Source organism: Gossypium arboreum, chromosome 6 (genome assembly GCF_025698485.1).
Source record: "Gossypium arboreum isolate Shixiya-1 chromosome 6, ASM2569848v2, whole genome shotgun sequence".
Lineage (NCBI taxonomy): Eukaryota > Viridiplantae > Streptophyta > Magnoliopsida > Malvales > Malvaceae > Gossypium > Gossypium arboreum.
In genome coordinates, this window is record NC_069075.1 from 63356782 (window position 1) to 63368667 (window position 11886).

An 11886-nucleotide genomic window follows, 5' to 3' on the forward strand; every position below is an offset into this window, starting at 1 on the left:
ACGAGGCTTTGTACGGTCGTAAATGCCGTACACCATTGTTTTGGACCGAGCTCGTGAAAGTAAAATTTTGAGTTGATCGATTAAAGATCTTGAGCAAAAAGTAAAAATAATTTGTGAAAGTCTGAAGGCAGCATCCGATCTTCAGAAGTCGTACGCGGATTTAAAACGAAGAGATATTGAGTATCAGGTGGGAGACAAAGTGTTTCTTAAGGTTTCACCTTGGAAAAAGATACTCAGATTTGGCCGTAAGGGCAAACTGAGTCCGAGATTCATTGGGCCGTATGAAATCTCCGAACGAGTTGGTCCAATTGCATATAGGTTGCTTTTACCCCCTGAACTTGAAAGGATTCACAACGTTTTTCATGTTTCGATGCTTCGATGTTACAGATCTGATCCTTCGCACATAATTAGTCCATCAGAGGTTGAAATTCAATCTGACTTGAGTTATGAAGAAGAACCGATTCGTATCCTAGCTCGTGAAGTGAAAGAGTTACGAAACAAAAGGATTCCGTTAGTAAAGGTGTTATGGCTCAAACACGGAATCGAAGAAGCTACTTGGCAAATCGAGAACTCTATGAAAGAACGATACCCAAACCTATTTATCGGTAAGATTTTTGGGGACGAAAATTTCTTAAGTGGGGGAGAGTTGTGACAGCCCTAAATTGACCCTAGTCGGAAAGTGGTTTCGGGACCACAAAAACCGAGTCATAAAAATAATTAACCGTTATATTTGATGCTTATTATATGTATATAGGCATGTGTGAAAATTTCATGTTTGAATTTTGTTAATTGTAAGTGAATTTAGCTAAATAGGACTTGTGTGAGAAAATTTAGAAATGTGCTAGGCAAATGTTAAAGTGGCCTATTGATGCATGTTAGAAAATGTTTGTCCTTGCATGTCAAATTACCCAAAACTTAGGATGGTGGCCGGCCATGCTATGGGGTAAAATGTATTATAAACATTTTATGTTAGTGTTTTATGTTAGGAATAATAAAATAAAGAACATGGGTAATAAAATAATAGTGGTTAGTAGGAGGAGAAACAAAAAAAAATTAGCTAGGTTGCTCCTCCATTGCCGTGAATTGATGGAAGAAAACAAAGAAAAAAAAATGTTCATCTTTTAACATCCTTGGCCGAAAATGCTAAGAAGAAGGGGGAAGGGGAAGTAAAATATTCGGCCACTCCTTCTAGTCTTGAATAAGGTATGTAATTCATGGTAGCTTTTGGAATTGTTGAATGTATTAAGCTAGTTACTAAGTCCCTTAGTTAGCCCATGTTCAAATTTTGAATCTTGTTGGTAACATGAGTAATCGGTCATGAGAAAATGTTCAAGAAATGGTTGTTGTTCATGTTATTTGGATGAGAAATGGTGAGTTTTGTTGTTTCATGTTAAAGTTAGGTGAATGATGATAGATGAGTGTTTGAACTATAAAAAGAATCATAGGTGAGCATTAGATACTAAGGGAAAAGAATCGGCTACCTTGTTATGAGCTAGGGCCGAATGTGAGTTTGGTTGTGTTTGAATATTACATGCTTGGTAGAATGGTGGATGAAAGTGCCGAATGTGGTCTTTGGTTTGGGCATAAGGAATAATAGTATGCATAGGTTTCGGCTTTGGTAGTACCAATGTAATTATAATTAGTTCATTTGATGGTTTGGCATGAGGTGATAAGTAAAAGTTTAAAGGTAGCTTAAGTTAATTGATTATATGTGTGTATGCTATTAGAAATTCAAGGAATTCTCGGCAAAAATGTGGTTAGGGGTTAAGTCATGGGAACTTAGGGGTATTCATATGTGGACCTTAAGATTTTGTACACTATGACTATGTGAGTTAGGTGTTAAATAACTTAATCATGTGTATGTATGACCAAGTATAATCGGCCACATGAGTAAAGAAATGGGTTAACTGATATGTGGTAAATGTTAAGTGTTAAACGAAATGGAAATGATATCATATTGGAATATGTATACTCAACCACATGAATGCATACATAGATTGGTGTTGCATGTATTCGGCTATAGGTAAGCATATTGATGATTCTATCTTGACTTAGATAATCGGCTAAATGAGAATATTAGCTAATATGTTGAATTTGATTCATGATTTCATGCATATGACTCTAATGTCCAATATATATATGGACTAAGTACCTTGAATTTCTCTCGATGTTCAAGATGATTAAATCAATTTATTTGTTAAATTAAGCTCAAGAGCAAAGGGGAACTAAATCCGATAAAGGGAAGGAAAAAGTAATTGAATAGCCGTTGAAGTCGTTTGACAGCATCTGAGGTAAGTTTTCGAGTAATGGAACTTAGTTTATGATTTGATTAAGTCATGACATATAGCATAACAAATAACCAGAGATATAATGATTCAACTTGAATTATATATTGAGGTGACTAGTTTATACTTGTGACGGGTAGCCGAAAATGGTAATGCTTGATAAGTGACTTGTGTTTGAATTCTAGTTATGAAAATGAAATATAGATGCATCATGATTTATTGATATGTGCATGAATATCCGGATGATAACCGGGCTAAGTCCCGAAGGCATTTGTGCTAGTGACTAATTCCGGGCTAAGTCCCGAAGGCATTTGTGCGAGTTACTATATCCGGGCTAAGTCCCGAAGGCATTTGTGCGAGTTACTATATCCGGGCTAGGCCCCGAAGGCATTTGTGCGAGTTACTATAACCGGGCTAAGTCCCGAAGGCATTTGAGCGAGTAGCTATATCCGGCTAAATCCCGAATGTACTTGGTTTGGGAATGAGTGATCTTGCTGTAAAAATTTCAATTAATACGCTCGTAAAATCCCAACGATGAGGTATGTTTTGTATATGCATTGGAATAATTGATTCCTTTTAAATAGTATTCGCTCAATCGATTAACAAGCTTTCGGCCTTTAGTCAAGTTAATACCTTATGTATGAATATAAGGGTTGGAAATGTGAAGTAGGTATGATTTTGAGAATATGTGTATATGAAACTATTCGTTTAGTCATATGAATGCTATACTTCAGTTGTGCATGATTTCATTACTCAAAACTTACTAAGCATTAAATGCTTATTCCGTTTCTTTGATTCTCTGTTTTATAGATTTTGGTTCGTCACCTATCGGACTCGGAGTGTCAAAGTCGAAGTCATCCACACTATCAAAGCCCTTTTGGTACTCTTTTAGTTGAACTCGAAAATGGCATGTATAGGACGCCCTTTTGTTGTTAGTCAAGTACCTTGGTAATGTATATATTTGGATAGCCATGCGAAAATGGCTTATATATATTTTGACCATAGTGTTATAATCATTTTGTATGTTGTTCATTGAGTGGTATGGAAATGTTGGTAACGATTAGCCATTGGAATGGTTAATCACAATCATTTTGGTGCTATGTATGACAAAACTCTAGTTGATCCATGGAAAATCATAAAATAGGTATAGTCTACCTTAAAAACAGATGCTGACAGCAGCAGTGATGTGAATTTGAAAAATCACTAAAAATAGTAGGAATGAAATTAAATAGCGAATAAATTATGTAATCGAAAATTGATGAGTCTATTTTCATATGGATGAAATGAAACGATCATATAAGCCGTATTTTAAGGGATGTTTAAGTTTTCGTGAAATAGGGCCAGAGCGATTTCTGGATCCCCTGTTCTGACTTTGGAAGGTCACTACAAATTAACCAGAGATAATTAGAAGTCATTCCCTATATTTACAGATTCCTTTTCGAGTCTAGTTTCTTTAGAAACAAACGGCATAAGTATTGAAGCCCTATACAGGAAGATATCTAAGTCGTAATACATGAAGGTCAGAGTAGTCGAACCCTGTAACAGGGGAGACTTTAACTAATAAACTGTACTAATTTTCTTGACCAAAAATTCTAGAAAAACATTTGTAGATGGAAATATGAGTCTAGTTTCAGGAAAAATTTACGGAACTAGTTTTCAAGTTTTGGAACTTGAGATATGATTTTTAAGGTGACAGTGATACAGTTAGCCAGCTTGTCTGGAAATTTTAAAATGGACTGTGCAAATAAGTAATTAAGTCCGTTAACACCTCGTGTCCGACTCCGGCAACGGTCTCGTGTACGGGGTGTTACAACGCCCGTGTGACACGGCCGTGTGACGTGATTGCCAAGCCGTGTTCGATCCATTAAATTGCACACGGCCGTATGGGTCAATGGCCAGGCCATGTGAATCATGAAAGCCTTGGTCGACACCCTCAAAAGACACGGGCGTGTGAGCTGTTCGTGTGGCATGGCTTAGGCTGTGTCATCTTCTCGATTTGGTCTGTTTTGTCCCTTTTTGGCTCTTTTTTGGCTCCTTTTGACTCTTGGTGCTCTCCTGAGTACAAAACATGAAATTAAAGCATTAGGAGCATCGAATTTACCAATTCTAATGAGAAATCATCTATAAAATGCATTAAACATGGGGTAAAAATATGTATAATTTATGGTTTATCAAATACCCCCACACTTAAGCATTTTCTTGTCGTCAAGCAAAATTCTCAACTCATAATTAGAATAAATCATTCTCAACTAATAATTTCTATCAATAATATCTCAAATTAATCCATAAGTAATCATACATTGAGAATTTAACTAAAATAACATAAAAGTTTCAATCATTCCAAGTTGAACATTTTATCCTGAAAATATAGGTGTCTTCCCTCATCTAAGTAATTACCTTTAATTCAGAATATCACAGAGTTTTACATCCTCGCTAAAGATTCATTCAAATCACTCGAGGTGTTTTAAGGACAATAAAGGAAGCACTCAATAGTCAATAATGGAAAGTCATTACCATAGGCTTGCATGAAAATCAAATCTCCACCACTTTAATTTTAAGATGATACATCAATCAAAAGGTCTTTAGAGGGTTGTAATGAGGCTTGGTTAGGGGGCTTGGTTAGGGGGTGTGGTCACAAGCTGAAAGAAAGGGTTAGAATCAAGATTGAATTGAAAAGTTGCCTAACTAGAAAAAGAGTTAATCTTCACTTGCGTACAGCAGAGCTTCTCTCAGAATATGAAATTACAAATATACATACATAGTTGTGTTTTTTTTTAAGAACAAGTTAAATAATATAGACTAAATGTCAAGAACAAAACATAGCTAGACAATCCATTCAACTCAAATCTCGACAAAAATAGGGATTAATTTAGGGGATTTCAACAATAATGGGTTAGAGGTTAATATTAAGGTTAATACAAGAATTGGTTTGTTGGGCTCAAGGGGGTTTACTAGGGGTTAATTGTGGAGGTAGGCTTTTCATGGCATGAGTGGGTAATCTTAAGTACCTTAATCATTTTGATATATCAAATCAAATGGTGTGGTCTCGACATGCATAATCAAGTAAGTTCTACAATAACAGTTCAATACTGATGCACTCAAAGCAATAATAAAAGTGAGCATGAAAGGATGAATAGATGCTCAAAAGGCTAAAAAATCTCACAAAAAATTATAGCTTTTTGATGTTTAGACTCGTGAATTCCAATTCAAAGTAATACCTAGACTTGGGGAAACAACCTATAATTTAATTTCTTAAAAAAAAATCAACTTATCATGCTTGATTCTCTAATGTCTTAAAGTTTAAATAATCAATGCATAAATCCCTATGTTTTAATTCAAGATATATCAATCAAAATCATAAATCAATTAAAATTTATCCTAAATATGATATGTGAGTTTTTTATGAGAACAAGGTGATTATTCAGGGATCTTTTTCTGATAGTGAAATAAATACCCCCCCCACACTTAAGATGTACATTGCCCTTAATGTACAATGATAGATGTTAGAGAATAAAAATAAGATAGGGAGAGAAGTGAAACTTCCTGTATTATGAATTCTTTGAACTTAGAGTTTTGGAGAGTGATTGGTTTGAGAGTGGAGGAGGATACTCCGGTAGTCGTAGAGGTTCATGAGGCCATAAGTCCTGTGCCAAAAGAATATTATATCTAGTGGTAGCTATGGTCGTGGTCGAGCAAGACATGGCAGTCGTGGAGAACCTTCCCCAGTGGAGTTGTAGTTCCTATGTGATGATGAGCTTAGGAGTTCTATATAATTGTGATAAAATCAGGAACGTTTTAGGAGATGTTAGGAAGTATAAGGATTCGAAAAGAAATAACCGAAATAAAGAATAAAAATAAAATTCTAAAATCTAATAAAAATAATAGAAATAGTTTCAATAATAAGTAAAAACAGAAAGTAATAAATAAAGATTTCTAAACATCTTCATCGCTAGATGGTTCGCGAGGTGGGACTGGCGATGAGCTGGAAAGGTGCTGACAACTCTATCGTAGAGTAGCATCAATGTTGTCAAATTGTTGAAAACAATGAAACTCGAACCGGGTGAGGTGCTCAGAGATGTTAGCATATGAAGCTGCCACATGAACTGGAAAGAGGTTAGTGGTGGCTGAGAATAGGGATCAGGGAGTGGAGAAGAGGAGATTTCGGCTAGGGCTTTGGAAAGGAAGAATAAAATGAACAGTGATTTGCTTATATAGGGGGGCCACACAACCTAGGGCCATGCCCGTGTACTTATGAGGGTGAGCCCGTGTGTTTCAAATTTTGCAACTTTTGGTCATGATTGGTTATTCTCCCACGCCCGTGTGTCTTCGGCGTGTGTGGTACACGGCCATATCACACGCCGTGCCTAGCTTTGTTCGCTTCTCGCACGCCTGTATGTTATGGTAGCATGCTCATGGATTGTTGTACACGGCTGAAGGGCACGGGCGTGTCACCAGCCCGTGTCGAAGAAATAGAATCTAGCCTTGTCCCTGGCACGCCCATGGGTTTCCATCCCCATGCCCGTATTTTTCCTATCGAGTGCACCCATGGCCATGTCGCACGGCCGTGGGGATTTATCGCACCTCGTGTTTTAGGGAAATCATTTACCTTATTTTTGTACGGTCGTATCGTACGGACGTGTTTCCCTCTGTGTTGGGCAGACAGCGTTAAGCACGACCGTGTTACCGGCCGTGTGATGCTGGGAACCTGTGCTTCAAATACTCTATTAGTGACCTAAATGTTTAAAACTCAAATTTAAAATAATTTAAAATGGTTAGTACTCGGGTTGCCTCCCGAGAAGCGCTTGTTTATAGTCTAAGCTGGACTGTTAACTTGTTATTATACTCAAGGAGATTTTTGGAGTCGTAACTCCTCTCCATCGACATTAAAATCCTCACCATTATAAAGTTTGAGACGTCCGTTTACTTTGAAAGTACCATATGATAGGTGACTTACCTCTATCTTGCCATATGGATGAACAGATTGAATTACGAAGGGTCCTGACCATCATGATTTTAGTTTCTTGGGAAACAATTTGAGTCTTGAGTTGTATAGTAAGACAAGATCTCCAACTTCAAATTGTTTTCGTTGCTTTAAACGAACATCATGGAGCCGCTTTGTTGCTTCCTTGTATAGGCGTGAATTTTTGTATGCATTGGCTTGCCATTCATCTAGCTCGTTTAGCTGCATCAACCTGTTTTTTCCTGCAAGTTCAGGATCAATGTTTAGAAACTTAATAGCCCAAAAAGCTTTATGCTCTAGTTCGAATGGGAGATGACAACTTTTTCCATAAACAAGTCTGTAAGGTGATGTCCCTATAGGAGTCTTAAAAGCGGTTCTGTAAGCCCATAAGGCATCGTCTATTTTTGTTGCCTAGTCTTTTTTGATTGATTCTACTGTTTTTTCAAGGATTTGTTTGAGTTCTCGGTTTGCTACTTCAGCTTGTCCATTATTTGAGGATGGTATAAGGTGGCCGTTCTATGATGAACTCCGTATTTCTTAACGGTTTTTTCAAATTGGGTATTACAAAAATGAGTGCCCCTGTCGCTGATAATTGCTCTAGGTGTTCTGAATCTCGAAAAGAGTTTTTTATGGAAACGTACTACCACTCTAGCATCATTATTAGGTAGAGCTTGAGCTTCTACCCATTTGGATATATAGTCAACTGCTACTAAAATATATTTATTTCCAAATGAACTGTGGAATGGGCCCATGAAATCGAGACCCCACACGTCAAATATTTGACAAGAAAGCATATAATTTTGAGGCATTTCAGCACGTTTAGATATGTTACCTGTCCGTTGGCATTTGTCACATAAAGTAACATACCTGATAGCGTCTTTGAATAACAAAGGCCAATAAAAATCTGATTCAAGTATTTTGTGTACGGTCTTTGTTCCACTATTGTGTCCTCTAGTTGGCCCTGAGTGGCAGTGTTCCAATATTTTTGATATTTCTGATCCTGTAACGCATCTTCTGATGACTTGATCTGTATATTTGCGAAACAGAAATGGATCGTCCCAAAAGTAGTTTTTTACATCATTAAAGAATCGCTTCTTTCGTTGGTGTGTTAACCCTTTTGGGATAATGTTAGCAGCTAAAAAATTCGTGATGTCTGCAAACCAAGGTACCTTAGAGTCAGATATAGCGAAAAATTGTTCTCCAGGGAACGAATCATTTATTTCCACGTCATCTAGTTCTCTGGTATTAGTTTTCTCGAGCCTGGATAGATGATCAGCCGCTAGATTTTCAGCTCCTTTCTTGTCCTGAATTTCCAAGTCAAATTCCTGCAAAAGGAGAATCCATCGGATGAGTCGAGGTTTTGCATCAGTTTTAGTTAAAAAATAGCGAAAGGTGGAATGGTCAGTGTAAACAACAACTTTAGACAATATGAGATATGATCGAAATTTATCAAAAGCAAAAACCACAGCTAGCAACTCTTTTTCCGTGGTAGTATAGTTCTCTTGTGCAGCTGTTAAGGTTTTGCTGGCGTAATAGATAGGTTGAAAATGCTTGTCTCTTCGCTGTCCTAGTACTGCACCTACTTATTGAATCATGAAGTGGCATTTCTCCCAGTGAAGCACAAGGTTTGATTCTTCACATCTTATTAAAACTCATTTTAAATTTTTAAGGCAGAGATGGAAAGAGTTACCGAATACCGAAAAATTATTCATGAAGACTTCCATGATATCTTTCACGAGTTCATCGAATATAGCTATCATACCGCGCTGAAAAGTAGTAGAGGCATTGCATAATCCAAACGACATTTTATGATAAGCGAACGTACCATATGGGCATGTGAATGTCATCTTTTCTTGATCTTCAGGAGCTATTGGGATTTGGAAGTAACCAGAGAGTCTGTCTAGGAAGTAGTAATACATGTGTCCGGATAATCTTTCTAACATTTGGTCAATGAATGGCAAGGGAAAGTGATATTTTCTTGTGGCGTCATTTAGTTTCCTGTAGTCTATACAAACTCTCTATCCTGTAACCGTTCTTGTTGGGATTAGTTCATTCTTCTCGCTGGTCACAACCGTTATGCCTCCTTTCTTGGGGACAACCTGCACTGGACTTACCTAAGAACTGTCAGAAATAGGATAAATAATTCCAGCATCTAAAAGTTTAATTACCTCGGCTTTTACAACTTCCTTCATGTTGGGGTTCAGACGTCTTTGAGCTTGCACACATGGTTTGTATTCATCTTTCATTAAAATTTTTTGGGTGCAAAAAAAAGGATTGATTCCTTTAATGTGAGAAATTTTCCATGCTATGGCCTTTTTATGTTCTTTTAATACTTGGATTAATTCCTCTTTCTCCTTGGGTTGCAAATTAGAAGCAATAATAACTGGTAATGTAGAATTATTTCCAAGGAATGCATATTCTAAATGGTTTGGTAATTGTTTAAGTTCCAGTTTGGGAGGCTCCTGAATTGAGGGTTTTTGCTTAAGTGCATCGTTGATCTTAATACCCTCGTATTCTACTTGTCTTGACGCATGGTTATTAGGTTCCTCACCTATCTCCTCATCTTGAGCTGGACACAGTTCTGTCGTCTCCTCTTGTACAATTTCTTGAAAAGAGTCTTGAGTAATATGATCAATAGAGTCAATGAAATAACATGAATTATCTTGCTCCCTAGAGAATCTCTTAGCATTATAAATTTAAAGATCATTTCCTCGTCACCTACTCCCTCGTCACCTACTCCTCGTCACTTACTCCCTTGTCACCTACTCTAAGTACGAATTTACCGTCACCCACGTCAATCATGGCTCTAGTAGTGGCTAGGAATGGGTGCCCTAAAATTAAGGGTACTTCCACATCTTCATCCATGTCAAGCACAACAAAATCGACAGGGAATATAAATTTATCTACTTTTATGAGTACGTCTTCTATAATACCCCTGGGATATTTAACAGATCTATCGGCTAATTGAATACTCATCCTAGTGGGTTTAGGTTCCCTAAGACCAAGCTGTTTGAACATTTTATAGGGCATCAAATTAATACTAGCGCCTAATTCAGCTAGTGCTTTTTCAATATTTAGATTACCAATTAAGCAAGTGATAGTAAAACTTACTGGATCATTTAGTTTGGTTGGGAGCTTATTTTGGAGTATAGCGGAGTACTCCTTGTTGAGTTCTACTGTAGATAAGTCCTCAAACTTCCTTTTATTTGTTAAAAGCTCCTTTAAAAATTTTGCATATATAGGCATCTACGAGATAGCTTCAACAAAAGGTAAGTTGATATGTAATTGCTTAAAAAGTTCAAGAAACTTACCGAATTGTGCATCAATGCAATCTCTTTTTAATTTTGCTAAATATGGAATCGGTGGTGAATATTCCTCCAGTACTAGTTTGTCACTATTTTCGGGTTTTTCTTCCCTCATTTCGCTTTCTATGGCTTCATGTGTTAACTTTTTTTCAAATCCTGCTAACACATTCCCACTCCTTAGTGTAACTACTTTGACATGCTGACTGGATTTGGTATTACTAAATAATTTTTCTTGTGGTCTTTCTGAGATTAGTTTAGACAACTGGCTTATCTGAGTTTAGATTCCTTGGATCGATGCTTGTTGATTCTTAAGTGCTATCTCGGTATTTTGGAAACGGGATTCTGACACCGAGATGAATTTAGAAAGCATCTCTTCAAGGTTTGGTTTCTTCTACTGTTGATAAGGTGGCTGTTGAAAACCCTGAGGATTTTGTGGCTTTTGATTTCCTTGACCACCCCAAGAGAAATTTGGGTGGTTCCTCCAACCTGCATTATAAGTATTACTATATGGGTTATTTTGACATCTAAAGTTATTGTTACCCATATAGTTGACTTGTTCCTCTTCAATTGTAGGATTGAAGGATTGGTATTCTGTATGCACACCTCCTCCGCTTGAGTCACACCTCAATATTGGAAGTACCTGCGTAGAACCAAGAAAACTATCAATCTTTTTTATTGAGAACTTCTACCTGATTAGAGAGCATGGTGATTGAATTGATGTTATAGATGCCAACTATTTTTGTTGGCTTTGTCCTCATAACTTGCCACTGATAGTTGTTTAGTGATATCTCATCTACGAATTCATAGGCATCTTCTGGTGTTTTATTTTTGATGGTTCTGCCAGCAGCTGTGTCAATCATTTTTCTTGTCGAGGGATTCACACCATTGTAGAAAGTTTGAACTTGCACTAAAGTGGTAACCCATGGTGAGGGCACCTTCTCAGTAAGTCCTTGTATCTCTCCCATGCATCGTAAAGTGTTTCTAAATCCATCTGCACAAAAGAAGAGATATCATTACGCAATTTAGCCATTTTGGCCAGCGAAAAATATTTTAGTAAAAATTTCTCAGTCATTTGTTCCCAAGTAGTGATAGACCCTCGTGGTAACAAGTTCAACCACTGTTTAGCTTTGTTTCTCAGTGAAAAGGGAAATAACCGAAGATGAATGGCATCACCAGAAACGCCATTGATTTTGAATGTATCACAAAATTTAAGAAAATTTGCCAAGTGCATGTTGGGATCCTCAACCTGCAAACCATCAAACTGAACAAACTGTTGTATCATCTGAATTGTGTTAGGTTTTAGTTCAAATTATTCGCAGCAATAGCAGGTCTAACT

General features: G+C 37.1%; 1 non-coding gene across 1 annotated transcript; it reads left to right on the plus strand.

Annotated features, from left to right (window-relative positions):
* Positions 1-11467: 11467 nt before the first annotated feature.
* On the plus strand, positions 11468-11574 carry LOC128294840 (small nucleolar RNA R71). The gene has a single exon (XR_008285147.1). It is a non-coding gene; the product is annotated as a small nucleolar RNA R71 (small nucleolar RNA).
* Positions 11575-11886: the final 312 nt, after the last annotated feature.